General features: G+C 43.3%; 1 long non-coding RNA gene across 2 annotated transcripts in view; it reads right to left on the bottom strand.

Moving 5' to 3' along the window:
• LOC131486802 (uncharacterized) overlaps nucleotides 1-16,415 on the bottom strand; it is a 377,105-nt gene that overhangs the window by 270,878 nt on the left and 89,812 nt on the right. Inside the window, exon 1 of one of the 2 annotated variants that reach the window (XR_009249455.1) lies at nucleotides 16,304-16,412. The exons of the other annotated variant lie outside the window; for it this stretch is intronic. This is a non-coding gene — a long non-coding RNA (uncharacterized LOC131486802). Of the gene's footprint in view, nucleotides 1-16,303; nucleotides 16,413-16,415 lie in introns of those variants that run through there. 2 annotated transcript variants of the gene reach the window in all.

The following is a 16,415-nucleotide window of genomic DNA, read 5'->3' as shown; positions in this document are numbered from 1 at the left end:
ATGTTCTCCATTTGAGGCATTGTGCTAGACGCTGGGACATAATGGCAACGAGGCACATTTCTTCGAGAAAGTTTCATGAAAAAAACTTCAAGAAGTTTCTCCATCTAGTGATGTTCCAGAATCTTCTAAGAATAGGAAGACTATAGTAGCCCCATCCATGCTTCAAACGCCTTTCTCCACAAAGTTGCTTTGAATGATGGGGGGTGAGAAGTGCACCTGTGAGAGGTGTGCAGTCAGTCGACCATGACCAGTTTCCATTCACTGGAGCATATGCACATTGGCTTTGTGGTCATTCAGGAATGACCCACTACCCACCCCAGGCGCTCCTACCCAGGGAGGATGTGCTGCCCGGAGGGGTTAACTATGAAACACTATGAAAAAGGTGTGCACAAAGCCCTGGAGCTAAACTGAGACTATCTTTTCCTGGGGGAGGAAAGATAAGGAAAAGTAATCCTAAACAGAATGTTTACACACAAAGGAGACATTAAAATTAGTGTGTTTTCACAGAGAGCAAACATTTTAAAATGTGAGCCAGAAAGGAGGTAACTAGTGAGTGGAAAATCTGAGGCATGTGGGGGACAGATTCCAGATCCAACCAGAATCTGAGGGTAACTTTGGAGAGAAGGAGGGATTCGTCTCCTCTAGGGACCAAAAAAATAAAAGGAAGACAGAGAAGGATGGCTCTACCACCCTAACAGATTCTGATTGGAAGAATACACATTGCAGGAATTCAGATACAAAGGGGTAGTGGACACTGCTGAATTTTGGTTGTACAAAAAGTCCAACAATCTTTCCAGTTAGTGGGCTTCCGTTTGTGTGTAGTGGTAACTGAGGCAATGCCTGCCCCTCTGCCACTGAAGAGGAAGAGGGGAAATAGCCTCACATCACCTCACCCTATTCCACTAGTTCCTGAAAGCCAGGGTATGACCCATGACATATGTTCAATCAGAAGCTCCTCCTCGATCTTTCAATGAGGTGAGTGTGACCTAAAAGTGAAGGGGAGACATATTAGTTACCTATAGCTGCGTAACAAATTACCCCAAAATTTAGTGGCTTAAAACAACAAATATTTATTCTCTCTGTTTCTGTTGGTCAGGAATTCAGAAGGGGCTTAGCTGGGTGGCTCTGGCTCAAGATCCCCCATGAGATTTCAGTCAAGATTTTGGCTGGGCCTGCAGTCACCTAAAGGCTTGACTCAGGTTAATGACCTACTTCCAAGATGGTGGACTCACATGACTATTATCAAGGGCCACAGTTCTTCATTGGCTGTTTGTAGGAGGCCTCCTTTCCTCTCCATAAGGACCACTCCATAGGGCTTTTTGAGTGACCTTATGGCATGGCAGTTGGTTTTCCCCAGAACAAATGATCCAAAAGGAAGGCAAAAACCATTATGTCCCCAGGAAGACATACACTGTCATTTCCACTATATCCCAATGGAGACACAGGAGAGCCCTATCCAGTGTATGCAGGATTGCCAGGGGTGTGAGAACCAGAGGTGAAGATAATCAAGGGCCATTTCTGAAGCTGGCTACCATAGTCCCTCATGGTCACTGGCTGTCCAGCACGAGTGTCCTACAGTGGTTGCAGTAGTGCCACAAACAGCAGCCACGGGAGGATGTAGTCATACTCCTGCAGCCCAGCCTCCAGACCATCTGTGAGTTTTGCTTACTTCCCAAGCTTGCTCCTCCAGCCTCTTATGAATTCTGTTGGTCTCCACATCCTTATAAACCTCTTGTCTTGCTCAAAGCAACAAGGCTACTTTCCATTGTTTGTGATCAAAAGCTAAATGGAACAGATTACGGCCTCCAGGAAGGTATAAATGAGCTCATGTGACAGTAAGGGAGACGACAGAACTGAGGTCAGAGCTGTTAAGTTTAAGAAAGCTCACCATGGGGGATACGAGGGGGTATCCAAAAGGAAAATCTAAGAACGGTTGAGGACCATGGGGACCAACAGGAATTTGTGTAAGACTCCATTGAGAAATCAATATGGAATAGATTGTTCTTTTTTGTTTTACTTAAAACAGCAAAACACCCTCCTCCCCTTTTAGTGGAGGTCTCCTAGGGTCACTGAGGACTGTACAAACTGCAGAGCCCAGACTAACTCAGAAACTTAGGAGATTTCACATTTTTATTAATTTATTTTGGACCTCAGGTGCAGAGGATTAAGTCATACTTCTTATATTTTCCATTCTAACCACTATCTTATGCATTTATTCTCCTTTATTCACATATTCACCTCCCCACTCCCATCCCTACAGTTAGTCATCCTAATGGCTCAATCTATATCTGTTTACTTATATGTATTAATGCAAATGGGTACTGTTTTGTATGCATGCATTTTTAATTTGTGTAAATGTTGTGTTATACATCTCATTTTATGTCCTACTTTTTTCACAAGCTCTGTTTTTAATTCATTCACCTATGTTGCTCATAGATGAACAAAATTCATCTATGTTGTTATATTTACATCTAATCAATGGCTGCTAACTGCTGCAGAGGCTTCCATGGTATATATGCACCACATGTTACCTTCCCATTCTCTCAGGAATGGATCCCCAAGATGCATTTAACTCCTCACCATCACAACAAATAACTCTGCTGTGAGCATACATGTCCCCTTTGCAATATATCTCTTGCACTGGAATGAATGGGTCATAGGGTATGAGTATACTTAATTTGATGAAGCCATGCCTGATTGCTCTCCAGAATGCCTCCACAAGTCCACTCCCACTAGAGGTACATGAAGGTTAAAAGTTTAACTTAAAGATTCATGGCCAGTATTCTGGCATCATAGGAGCAGCCTCTGGGTGTCTCCTTGACTAAAACTATCTTTTACTTAGAGTTATATGTTCAGTTTCTGCTCCCGTTACAACGTTTTGCATGTCCCCCCCGCCCCAGTGCAGTGCCCGCTCCTTTACCATCACTAAACACATCCCATAATAAGTCTCAGGATATAAAGGAATGAACAGAAGACTACTGATGGAACTTTTGCCTCCAACTGAGTCGTACCTACCTCATTGCTCCCTTCTTCTGAGCTCTCAGATTTTCAGATGCACGTAGACCACTAATGAGCACTGAATGAGAAGTTTTCTAATAAAAGCAAACTTCCCTCAACTTCTAACTTGGCACTAAGTATATTGCTTGAGTCCTCCTTTTCACCCAGCAACAATAAACTAGATGACCACCAAAATTATATGTTCTCCATTATATGCTCCCAGATTTATCTGGGGAAAGGCAAAAGCAAAATGATGAAAAGGTCAAAGAAAGGGTAGGCCAGCACAACAGGCTTCCCAGTTAACGAGTATGGAAATGTAAGGTTACAGAGAAAAAGTGGATTATCTGATCCTGGAAAATAAAGAAGATGAGTTAGCCAAAGCAGATTGGACTTCAAACCACCACCCCACATAAGCAGAGAGCCCAAATAGCTTCTCCAGTTATAATCGATGTTCCATCATGAATAAGTTAACATTAGATGGGGTTTATAAAAACCCCATCTAAAAAAATTATACTTTTACAAAATAATCTTACCAGTTTCCAACAAACTTCAAGGAATTAGGACAGCTATACCTCATACCCCCTAGTTATGACAGATGGAACTCAGGGTCAAAGAATTTTTAATGACTTGCCTGTGATCACATTGGTTAGCTGTAGAGCTGAAAACCAAATGCAAATTCCAGTCTGGGATCTGGAAATGTGATTTGTAACAATGGAAAATTCCACTGTTGTAAAAGAATTTGGAGTCCAAGTGGAGTTTAATATAATGGAATCTGATTCACATACAATATTCATTGTTGCAAGAAGCATTTAAAGTGGGACATTTATGCCTGATGCTTCCAATTTGGAGGTACTGTGTACTGGAGGAGAAAGGCAAGAGGAGATAATAGTTGTTTCTTAAGGAACATCTATAGTTCTTTTCCTCTTTCACCTGTTTACTAGTCAACAGACGAGGTAATCTCTCCCAAGGCTTTAAATAGATTATCTCGTGTCCCCCTCAAGATCAGAAGAGGCTGCTTCTCTTCACACACTGCTGTGCACACACATATCCAGCAGTTCTGGGAGCTCCCCAAGGGTGGGTGCAGCCTCCTTGGACCCCCAGTGTTCAGAGACAGACAGGGCAGGGCTTCCAGGCTGAGGATCTGCAGTCCATGCTTAGAAGAGAAAGATAAAAAACACCGTGGTTCTAGGAGCCCAGGCAACAGTCTGTTGCAGAAGAGAAAAAAAAAATGTGTTTGATTGTAGAGACAGAAGAGACCACCTGCTCTGAAGATGTGCAGTGTCTTGCCAAAACTCCTCCCTGAGCCCTGTGGAGTAATTTCAGGTCCAAATCCTGCTGTCTGTGATGCTACTCCACATACTTCACTTTGGGGACTGGAAGAGAAGATCCTTCTCATGGTTCCTCCCAGCCCCAGGGACCCCTGATGCTGACCTCTGACCTCTAACTTCTGGCCACTCACTACCCATCTACCAGCAGAGTCCCTGTGGTTAACAGAGACCAGCTTAGGCATGAATAATCACCCTTGATGTCTTCTCCAGGCTCCTACAGTTTTGTTAATGATGAGAAAGAATCTGTTTGAGAGGTGATGCAGGTATAATAGACAACAAATAAAAATAAGCTTAAATTGGACATTAGAATCATACTTGATCAATGTCACCTCCCTGCCAATGACAAAGATTGCTGAGTAAGGGCCTTTCCATACTATTCACTTTCCCTGGACATGTATTATCATTGCTATTTGCATGGCTAGTAAGTATATTGGCTTACTGTGGCTGACATAGTAAAATACCACCAACTGGGTGGCTTAAACAACAGAAATTTACTGCCTCAAAGGTCTGGAGTCTGGAAGTCCAAGATCTAAGTGCCAGCAGGACTGGTTCTCCTGAGGGGAGAATCTGTACCAGGCTTCTCTCTTATCTTTGGTGGTCTGCCTGCTATTTCTGGTGTTTCTTAGCCTGGAGAAGCAGTCTGTATTCATTTTCAGAGGGCATTCTCACTGTGTGCATGGTCTGAATTCAAATTTCCCTCCTTTGTAAGGCTGTTAGTCATACTGGATTAAGGGGCTACTCTGTTCCAGTACAAGCATGTCTTAACTAATTACTAATTACTAATAGCAATTAACTAATTACTAATTATTAATTACTAATTACTAATTAACTAATTTTCAACAACCCTATTTCCAAATAAGGTCACATTCTAAGGTACTGGAGGTTAGGGCCTCAAGATATTAATCTTGAAGGGATGCAATCCAATCCACAACAGCTGGCTTTCTCATCCTTCAAGATGTAGGAGAACATCACTTCCCCAGATAAGCTCCTCTATCTTGTCCAAACCTTCTCCGCTACCAAACCCTGCTGGTCTCACTGATCACAGCTGTCAGTCTTTGATGTTTTCTCATCCGTTTCTCTGTTCCACTAGGATTGGAAGTTTCACTAACAAGGGGTTGGGGGTATGTTTGTTCTGCTTTCCACTGGACCTCTTGGTGCCAAGCGCATTGAGTGCTATCTATATGCTTTGCTGTGCTAAGTCATATTGGAACCTGAGGTGAAAAGAGAAATCAGTAGTGTTCACGTATTCATTTAAATTTTGGGTATTTTGTTCATTGAGATTTTTGGCATTGATTCTGATTTTATAAATCCTGTATCAAAATATCATTTACCTTGGTGGCTAAGTCTTTTGGTGCCCCTTATATTTCATGCTACAGGCAAAAAATATCACCTCGCCCTAGTAACACTGAAAAGGAACAGAAAATGAAGCAGGCTACTTTATCAGGAGACACTGAGTGATTCTCTTTATTATGAAAAGCAGCAGAATGACAAGATTCTCTGCAATAAAACTGGATAGAAATGGAATAAAGGAAACTGAGGCAAGAAATGGGTCCTGTACATACCATGTTCATGGAATGGATGAATTAATATTGTTAAAATCTCCATACTATCCAAAGCAATCTAGATTCAATGCAATCCCTATCAAAATACTAATAGTATTTTAACAGAACTAGAACAAAAAACTCATAAAATATATACTAAAGTACAAAAGACCCAGAAGAACCAAAGCAATCTGAAGAAGAACAAAGCTGGAGGTATCACAATCCCAGATTTTAAAATATACTACAAAGCTATAGTAATCAAAACAGTATGGTACTGACACCAAAACAGACTCCTAGATCAATCAATGGAACAAAACAGAGAGAGAGCCCCAAAATAAACCCACAATTAATGGTCAATCTATGGTAAAGGAGGCAAAAATATACACTGGGGAAAAGATAATCTCTTCAATAAGTGGTGCTAGAAAACTAGACAGCTAGATGCAAAAGAAGGAAACTGGACCATTTTCTTACCCTATACACAAAAATACACTCAAAATGGATTAAAGACCTAAAAGTGAAACCTAAAACCATAAAACTCCTACAAGAAAATGTGGCAGTAATCTCTTCCACATCAGCCTTAGCAACACTTTCCTAGACATGTCTCCTCAGGTAAGGGTAACAAAAGCAAGAATAAACCATTGGGGTGATACCAAAATAAAAAGCTTTTATACCGTGAAGGAAATCAACAACAAAACAAAAAGGAAACCTAATGAATGAGAAAAGGTATTTGCAAATGATACATCTGCTAAGAGGTTAATATCCAAAATATGTATATAAAAGACTTATACAACTCAACAACCAAAAAACAAATAATCCACTTAAAAAATGGGCAGAGGACCTGAATAAGTATGTTTCCAAAGACATCCAGATGGCCAACACATGAAGATATTCAACGTCACTAATCATCAGAGAAATACAACTCAAAACTACAACAAAATACCACCTGTCAGAATGGCTAGTATCAAAAAGACAAAAATAGCAAGTGTTGGCAAGGATGTGGAGAAAGGAGAACACTCCTGCAATGTTGGTGGAAATGTAAACTGATGCAGCGGCTGTGGAAAACACTATGGAGATTCCTCAAAAAATTAAAAATAGAAATGTAATCCAGTAATTCCACTACTGGGTATTTATCAAAAGAAAATGAAAACATGAATTCAAAATGACATATGTACCCCTATGTTCACTGTAGTATTATTTACAATAGCCACATTATGGAAGCAACCCAAGTGTCCATCTACAGATGAATAAAGAAGATGTGGTGTTTTTTTATACACATATATGTATATATAGGTTATATAAGTATATATGCAATGGAATATTACACAGCCATAAAAAAGAACAAGCTCTTGCCATTTGTGACAACATGAGTAGACGTACAAGTTATTACGCTAAGTGAATTAAGTCAGCTATATAATGACAAATACCATATAATTTCACCATTATGTGAAATTTGAAAAAGAAAACAAATGATCAAAACAGAAACAAACAGTAAATACAAAGAAATGATGGTTGCCCTAGGGGAGGCGAGGGAAGGGAAAGGGGGGATGGGTAAAATGGGTGAAGGGGAGGTAAAGATACAGACTTCTAGTTATGGAATGAATAAGTGACTGAGATAAAAAGTAGAGCATAGGGAATACAGTCAATGATATTGTATAACATTATATAGTGACAGACGGTAGCAGCACTTGTGAGTATAGCCTAGTATGGACTTGTCGAACCACTATGCTGTACCCCTGAAACTAATGCAACATTGTATATCAACTGTACTTCAATTAAAAACAAAATTGGGTTCTGGAAACCTAAAGGGGATACATCAACCTTTTCCATCCCTATTCCTCATAACAAGGATTGCTTTGTCTCTGTCCTAGACAACCACCCTCTCCTCTTCTCCTATGGCCTCAAAGCTAATCCATGGAATGCAAACATCACTGCATTTCTGCCCAGCCTCAGCTCAAAAGGGTCATGCTGAAACCCAGGGCTCCTGGTGCTATGAGATCTTTTTTCTCTGTCTTCAACACATCCCAGGTAGGGCCAGGGCTTCTAAAACATAAATAACTGAGTGGCAGGGATTGCAGCAGAAACGTCTAAGGACTGTTCAACTCCCAAGCAAGAGAGAGTTGACATATCTTCCCAGGCCCCGGCGCCTCATCTAGTAAGCGTGCACTGCCAATTTCTCTGCAGGGCCTCTTGCATTCACTCAGTGTTCTTCCTGCCTCACCTCCAGCCTGCTTCTCTCCCCTCCTTGCCCCTCCCCTGCAGCCAGAATGAGACACGGCACCTTAGGGACAGGTTTATTCTTCCAGCTCCCCACAAGAGTCATTTCTGCGTTAAACATCTCTCCATAACCCTGTTTCTGGGTGATAAATTACCTGGAAAGGGGAAGAGTGAGGAATAATATCTCCCTGGTGCTGAAGTGAGGCTCCAATGCCAGTGATGCTGGTTGCTGGGAGGAGGGTGAGTCCCTGCTAAGTCATTGCTGGGGGAGTAAGCTCTGGCCAGCCTGATCACTTAATGTGGGACATGTTCACGTAGCAGCCTGGGACATTGGCACTGGTTCAAGGGCTGCATGTGAAGGCGCTCAGCAGGCCGTGGGTGGGGGCATTACCTTCAGTGTAGGAGCTCTTATAAAAGTATAGGACCAACTTGTCTCCTTTACCAGAACCAGCAATTTCTTTGTTTTCATTTTTTTAAATGTTTATTAATTTTTGAGAGAGAACAAGAAAGCGAGCATGAGTGGGGGGCAGGCGGAGAGAGGGAGACAGAATCTGAAGCAGACTCCAGGTTCTGAGCTGTCAGCACAGAGCCAGACGTAGGACTTGAACTCATGAACTGCTAGATCATGACCTGAGCTGAAGTTGGACACTTAACTGACTGAGCCACCCAGGCGCCCCCAGAACCAGCAATTTCTTGAGCACTTAAGGGCCCACAGCTGCTTCCAGTGGGCCTGATGGTTAGTCTCTCTCACAGATGGGTCTTCTTAGATCAAAGTACCAGTCCTACATGGAAGGAGTTGGGAATTTTAATTACTCTGTCTTTAAAGCCCATGCTGTGTAGAAGCTAAAGGGGAGAGGCATCATGATGCCCTAGACCTCGAGCCACAGAACCGCTTAAACCCTATGAAAATCGGTTTTATTGATTCTCAAATGGTAACAGTGCCACATCCTCTGACTAAATTGTTGTGAGGGTTAAATGTGTGATATGCCCAAAATGCACATGACAGGAGCTCTGTGAATGCTACATGCACCTACCCACCACCGCCCAAACACACGCGCACACACACAAAGACACACACACACACACACACACACACACACACACACACACACACACTCTTCCAAGGGAAACAATGGGGACAGTCACACCACAGGGATGTGGCCCAGCTGGAGCCTTCCACTCTCATGCCCAACCCAATTTCCCAGATGTCCAGGACCTTCTTGTCCCTTCTACTTCCTGTGCCCATGTGCATGGTCATTGTGACACAAGACTTTGCAGGTGTATATACCCTACCTCTTTGTTTCTGGGCTGGGCCATTTCGGATGGTGCCTTTCAGAGGTGAAGTTTATACATCTCCAATTAGGAACCACCCCGCCTTTGCTAGGCTTCCACCATATTTGAAGCAAACGCATTCCCTGCCCAAAACAGAGGTGGGAGAGAAGTATTTAATTTTCTCTTTTTGTCTCCAGCCCCTATCAACTGATAGCCTTTTTTTTTTTTTTTTAAGATTCTAGGCCCGAAGACATGAATAGACATTTTTCCGAAGAAGACATCCAGATGGCCAACAGACACATGAAAAGATGTTTCACACAACTCACCATCAGGGAAATACAAATCAAAACCACAATGAGATACCACCTCACACCTTTCAGAATGGCTAAAATTACAACACAAGAAACAACAGATGTTCACGAGGAGGTGGAGAAAGGGAAACCTTCTTACACTGTTGGTGAGAATGCGAACTGGTACAGCCACTCTGGAGAAGACTATGGAGGTTCCTCAAAAGGTTAAAAATAGAACTACCCCATGACCCAGGAATTGCACTACTAGATATTTACCCAAAGCATACAAAAATGCTGACTCCAAGAGGAGCATTACCAACAATTGCCAAACTATGGAAAGAGCCCAAATGTCTATCAACTGATGAATGGATAAAGAAGATGGGGTGTGTATATACATACATACAATGGAATATTACTCAGCCCTCAAAAAGAATGAAATCTTGCCATCTGCAACAATGTAGATGAAGTTAGAGTGTATTATGCTAAGTGAAACAAGTCAAAGAAAGATAAATACCATATAAATTTACTTAAATGTAGAATCTAAGAAACAAAACAGATGAATATATGAGAAGAGAAAAGAGACAGGGAAGCAAACCATAAGAGACTCTTAACTATAGAGGAAAAACTGAGGGTTGATGGAGGGAGGGGGTGGGGAGTTGGCTAAATGGGTGATGCGTACCAAGGAAGGTACTTGTTATGATGAGTACTGGGTGTTATATGTAAGGGATGAATCACTAAATTCTACTCCAAAAACCAATATTACACTATATGTTAGCCAACTAGACTTTAAATAAAAATTTGAAACAACGCAAAACAAAAAAAGATTCTAGGCCCCAACGGGTTCCTTCCATTGCCTGACTAGTCAAGGAAGAGAAGACTGAAAAAAAAGACTTGGAGACTCGTGGACTGCCCAGCCTCCTGGAGGAAGCTGACTTTGTCTTCAAGAGATCAAAGCACAAGACTCTAAAGGAGACAAATGGAAAGGAGCTCCAGAAACCCCTCCTGGGCCTGGGCCAAGAGCACCTCTGCCAGTGTCTGTGCAGCACAGGGAAGAGAAACATAGAGTCAGAGGTTGGAAAGCACTTTGGGAGTCAGCCAGTCAGCCTTCTCATCCAATGGAGAAAGCTATTCGTTATTCACTCACTCGTTCAACAAGCAACTGTTACTTATCTAATCTCTGTGTGCAGATCTGGTGAGAGAAAAGAAAGTTCACCATGCCCCATGGATGATCTTCAAACACAAAGGAGACCATTTTGGTTCATCAACATTTTCAAAGATTTTCCCAGAGAGGAAGCTCCATGAACTCCAGGTTCATGTGTGGTTTGCTCCTTGCTGGATTTCTTGTGCCTAACTCATTGTTACCACTCAATATTTGATAACTGAATGAATGGATGATTGAATGAAATACCCTGGTCGCAGAAGACAGCAAAGTCATACCTCCAGGGCTCTAGAAAGAAGTATAACCTGAGGACTGAGCAGCAAGAAAAATAAAAAGCAGAAAAAAAAAAATGGAAGTCACAAGTGATGCAATTCATGCAAAAATGACACCTTGTATTGAAATAGATCCTTGTTCACTGTGTTAACATTAAGTGATGTTTTAGATTACTTATTAGAGAGTACACTATGTGCAGACCTCGTGGTTTTACTCCAGGCACAATGCCACATGCCTCTGGTGGTACATTCAGTCTTGTTTGGGAGCCTGGCACTGGGTGATTTCCTGATCCCACTCCTGTATGCTGTTGCACATATCCTCCATCCACCTTCCTTCCACCTCACTGGCACTGCATCCGTGTCAGACCCCTCACTCAGATCTAGCCCACTGCAAGCCTAGGTTCTGCTGTCAGAATAAGCATCCCAGGTGGCAGCAGGAGGTAGCACTCTTCCTGCCATTTTTGCTTTCAGAAAACTGTAGGTGAGGCTATTGAATAATTGGTTCTTTCTGGAGAAGGACTAATAATCTGTCTCTCTTGGAGCTATTACCAGGCTGGCCTGCCAAGCAGACAAGTGTTAAGAGGAGAATATGGGGCAGTGGCCAGGGTGGGGAGTAAGCTCCAAAAAATGGAGTCAAGATCTGCAGAGAGGTCCCCTCCTGGCAGCAGACTATGAATCATGTCCTTCCTAGAGACACTCAAAATTCATAGCCCTCCTGCCCTCCTTCTGCAGTGGCTCCATGGGGCTGGCTCAGCTTTGTCTGGACCTGCAGGTTTTGATTCCCACTTAGCCCATGTATGGACATGCTGCCACCCACTGTGTAGAGCCTGTGGAGGGCCCTGGATGTCCCAGTCAATAAGACCACACCTGTGAATCAGCAGCTGTTGTTGAGCTTCTTAGGAACCCAGCACAGGACTGGGGCCTGTGGGCATGGCTCCTGCTCTCAGAAGCTCACAGCCAGAAGACCCACATCCCATCTCTGACGAGGCCGCCTCAGAATCACTTCTATGGTCCAAGTCTCCCTGTTTGCTCAGGGCTACATGAAAGGTACAATCTTCAGTCCTTGTCAGTGCATAGTGCCCAGAGTTTGCCGTACACTTTTATGTTATCTCACTTAATCCTTAGAATCTTCCTGTGAATTTATTTCAGAAATAGAAACTTAAGTAAGAGATTCCTCCAAGTTCACCAATCTAGGTAGTGGTGGGCATGCAATTCAAACCCAGACTTTCCTAAGACAAGTGCCCTTCCTCTTTCCTCTGTTCATGCCTGTGGAGGAGAGGCTAAGTCTGAGGTCATGAGAGGGCAGGGGCTGTTGGGCTGGGACTGAAAAGGAGGGTCAGCTGGGCAGAACATTGCAATGGGTGGCTCTGAGCAATCACATGACAGTCTGAGGACCCTAGAAGTCACTAAAAAGGGAGAAGAACCATCACCTGGGCCTGGGACATGTTTGTTCCTATTTCTTCCTGGAAGATAAAATTCCAGGATGGGCATAAAAGGCTCAGGTACCTTAGTAGTAATGACATAGAGGTTAATGAGGTAGTATTTTTTTTGAATCTTTGAATATATGTGCAATGACCCTGACTGAGCTCCACTATACACAATATTGCACACAATACACAGGTTTCTGCCACTCTCTGAACATAGAGTGTTCTTAAGAAACCTTTTAGGCCAAAATGACATAAAGCAAAAAGTATGCCCCACTTTCTGCAAGTTCCCATTAGGCCACTTTGCTTTTACAAAAGACCTACATTAGTATGGCAATGGCTTTTTTTCCCCTAAAAATGGAAATCCTCTTTGGATTTCTTTTGGTTAGCAAAAGCAGGTACTGATGTAGGCCTTTCATCAAGGTGAAGTGGCCTAACAAACTCTTTTGGAAAGCAGGGGATACCTGCACTGGGTCCTTAGAAGCCTGTGAGTGGGAGTCTGCCATGTGTCTTCTTTCTTCTCCACCAGGGAGGGGCCAAGCACCTTCCTTTGCTGTCCACTGTTATTAGAAAGACGGGTGCCCTCAATACTCATCAACTATCCCTCTGACAAGGTAGGAGACTGACCAAGTGTCCCATTTGCCTCTAGAAATAATAGATGACCCAGAAGAAACAGTACTGGCTTTTTTCAGGTACACTCTTTTTACCCATGTCATGGATGACATTCACATTTCCCGTCATTTAGACCCTTTTTGTGCCCTTTTGTTCTATGCCTCAGGTCTCTGTTTTGGTTTGGTTTTCCTGGGCTGCTCACCATGGAAGTGCTGCCCTCTTGGTGACAAGGATGACAAGGAGCCCTATAGGGACCTGTTCACTGTGTGTCTGTGTGTGAGACAGAGAGATACCATGCCATTCCTATAGCCTCAAGCTGAGTCTGCAGAGCTTCCTCTGAGACCCTTGAAATCTCCCAGATGCTTTGCTATCAAGCTCATCAGATGGCCAAGGTTGACAGACAATCACACACATGGGCACATGCACAGAATCTGCACAAAGAATGCACGGTTATCCCAACAGAAGCACGATTGGGTGTGGTGCTGGTTCGAAACTCCCAACAGCACTTCCTCTTCCCCAGCCTATCTCTCATGGAGAAGACCTGAATTCTGTTTCCTTGACAACCCGTCTCCCTCTCTCCCCATATTTTTTAATGCTGTGGTGATAAGGTGTATTTAAACCCAGCAGCCATGTTCCCATGGTGATAGAAGACCCCCAGTAAGTTGCCATGGGAACAAGAGACGGCTTTGAAAGAGGATAAAAGTAAGTCAGCTTTACAAGCAATGACAGCAAAGTTAGAAGCAGAGAGGCTGGAGAATATGGCTCAAGAAGGCATCAGGTCACGTGTAATAGTCCAGCCCTATTCTACCTGAGGCTGGTGGGAGGTCAATGTGGGGGGGCCAGGGGCAGGGCCGGGGGACAGGGAGGTGGGAGATTTGACTCTAAGCTTCTGGCTCTTTCACAAGAAGACTGAGCAAAGCAACATGACTGTTGGAATTTAAAGACAAGCTCTCTTCATTTGCTCTTATTTGCTATTTACTCCTTTGTCTCTCTTCTTCTGAAAGGCTTTTTTTTTTTTAATGTTTACTTATTTTTGAGACAGAGAGAGACAGAGCATGAACGGGGGAGGGTCAGAGAGAGAGGGAGACACAGAATCTGAAGCAGGCTCCAGGCTCTGAGCGGTCAGCACAGAGCCCAACACGGGGCTCGAACTCACGGACCGTGAGATCATGACCTGAGCCGAAGTCAGACCCTTAACCGACTGGGCCACCCAGGCGCCCCCTGAAAGGCTTTTTAGGAAATAAAGGAACTGGGTGGGGCAGCTGAGATGTGAAGACCTGAACGATGAGGGCATTTGTTCTTAGCTGCTCCACGACCTGAAAGAAATAGAGCCCTTACAGCAAGCAACGTTATCCCTACTGTTTTTCCCCCAACACTTTATTATCTGTATTTCCAAACATACAGCAAAGTTGAAAGAATTTTGCAATTAACACCTGTGTAACCACCAACCTAGATTGTGCCACTAACATTTTACTGTATTTGCTCTGCTACATATTTATCTGTCTGTCAGTTACTCTTTCCCTTGACTGATTTCACACTGTTAGTGGGTGAAGTAGGATTCAAACCATTCAGCTCCTTGCCAAAGCCTCTTTTCTTTCCATCCTCCATTTAGGGTGACCCACCACCCCAGTTTGCCAGGAAGTAAGAGGGCTCCCGAGACATGGGACTTATGGTTTTCACATTAGTACAGCCCCCGGGAGGGGCTACCCTACCCCTTCCATGGTATGTTCTGAGAAATTTAAGGTGTGGTTAAGGCAGAAGGGGCCCCTGGAGAAAACACATGCAACAACTACCTGTATAAACAACTGTACAGACAGACAAAACCCAGTGCTGGACAGGGTACTGAGGGAGAACTGCCACTTCTTACAACCACTTTGAAACACATTTGGAAGCATCTGCTAAAGCTAAACGTATGCATAACCTATGACTCAGTAACTCCAGTCTTAGATATCCAGAAGAAATGGGAGTATATGTTTGCCAAAAAGAAAAAAGAAAACCACGTAAAAGAATGTGAGAGTAGCTTTATCCATTTTAGCCCAATCTACAAACAACCCAACTATTCATCAATATAACTATTTATCAAACATTCATATAATGGAGTACTATAGAAATCTACTGACATGCAACAACATGGATGAATCTTAAAAACATACTGTTCAATGAAAGAACCAGGCACAAGAGTACAGAATGGATGATTCCATTCAGGTGAAACTCTAGAACAGACAAATCTAGCCTACAGTGATAGATGTGAAAGATGGGATTACGCCTGGGCAAGGAGGGGCTGGTGTGGACTGGCGGATGGGAGTGCTCTACGGGTCCTGTAACATGATCTGGATGGGGGTTATGTGGGCGTATTCAGATGTAACCCTTCACTGAGCTGTATGGATAACATTAGTGTGTACCTGACTGTTATATCTCAATTTCAAAGTTTAAAATAAGGCAGACATCAGAACGCCGAAATCAAAAATAAAAATAAAAAGTATATGGAGAGATCAGTAAATGCAGGAGCTGATAGAGAAAGCTGTAGTCTGGTTGCCAGCAAGCCCAGAAGGAGCTGGAAAACACTGAGCTTGTTACCAAATTATTCTTTTACTCCGGAAATTTGATCCACAAGTCTGTCAGTACCAGGAATTTCACATCGCGTTACAAAGAGCCAGAGCAAGTAGTTTGCAATGGAAAGGTGCTGTAGTTTAAGAATAGAAAAATCATCTTTGGTTTTTAAACAGGAAGGGGCCAAAAGGTTATCTCTCCTGTCTGAACTGAGAGGTTATTTTGGAAACATCAACAACAACAACACAACAACTTAGAAATAACGCTTGGGACAGATTCCAGGAAATTGAAATCTGGAAACAAAGGTAAAGCTGTTTCTGTCTTTCCCACCCCTGAGGAGGAAATCTAGTCTGGGAAATTTCCATCCCCCTAGCAGGGGAGGGGCAAATGCTGCTGGGCACAGGTACAGATGGCCTCAGGTCTCCGTCTGAGTCACCTCCACATCTGCCTGTCTGGAGCCAGCCCCAAGGGGATAGAAGGGTAAAAACCACATCTGTGCCTTCAACATATGCACAACAAGCTTTCCACGGATTTCCAGGCGCCCTAGAAAGTCAGAGACAGCCATGTGGAGGCTTGGCCATTGCACAGAGATTTCCTCCTCAGGTTTTCGCCTTAAAATGAAAGGGTGTGTCAACTCACTCTACCTTTGGTAGCTTCCAGGTCCCACAGCAGCCATCCTCTTCAAAGAAAGCCTCTCTTCTGCCACAGAGAGCTGGGGAGGACAAGGGCAGGAGGCAGGTTAGACACCTCCAGCCC

Source organism: Neofelis nebulosa, chromosome 10 (genome assembly GCF_028018385.1).
Source record: "Neofelis nebulosa isolate mNeoNeb1 chromosome 10, mNeoNeb1.pri, whole genome shotgun sequence".
NCBI lineage: Eukaryota > Metazoa > Chordata > Mammalia > Carnivora > Felidae > Neofelis > Neofelis nebulosa.
The sequence above is the reverse complement of the archived record's forward strand: the minus strand, read 5'-3'. Positions and strand labels throughout refer to the sequence as shown.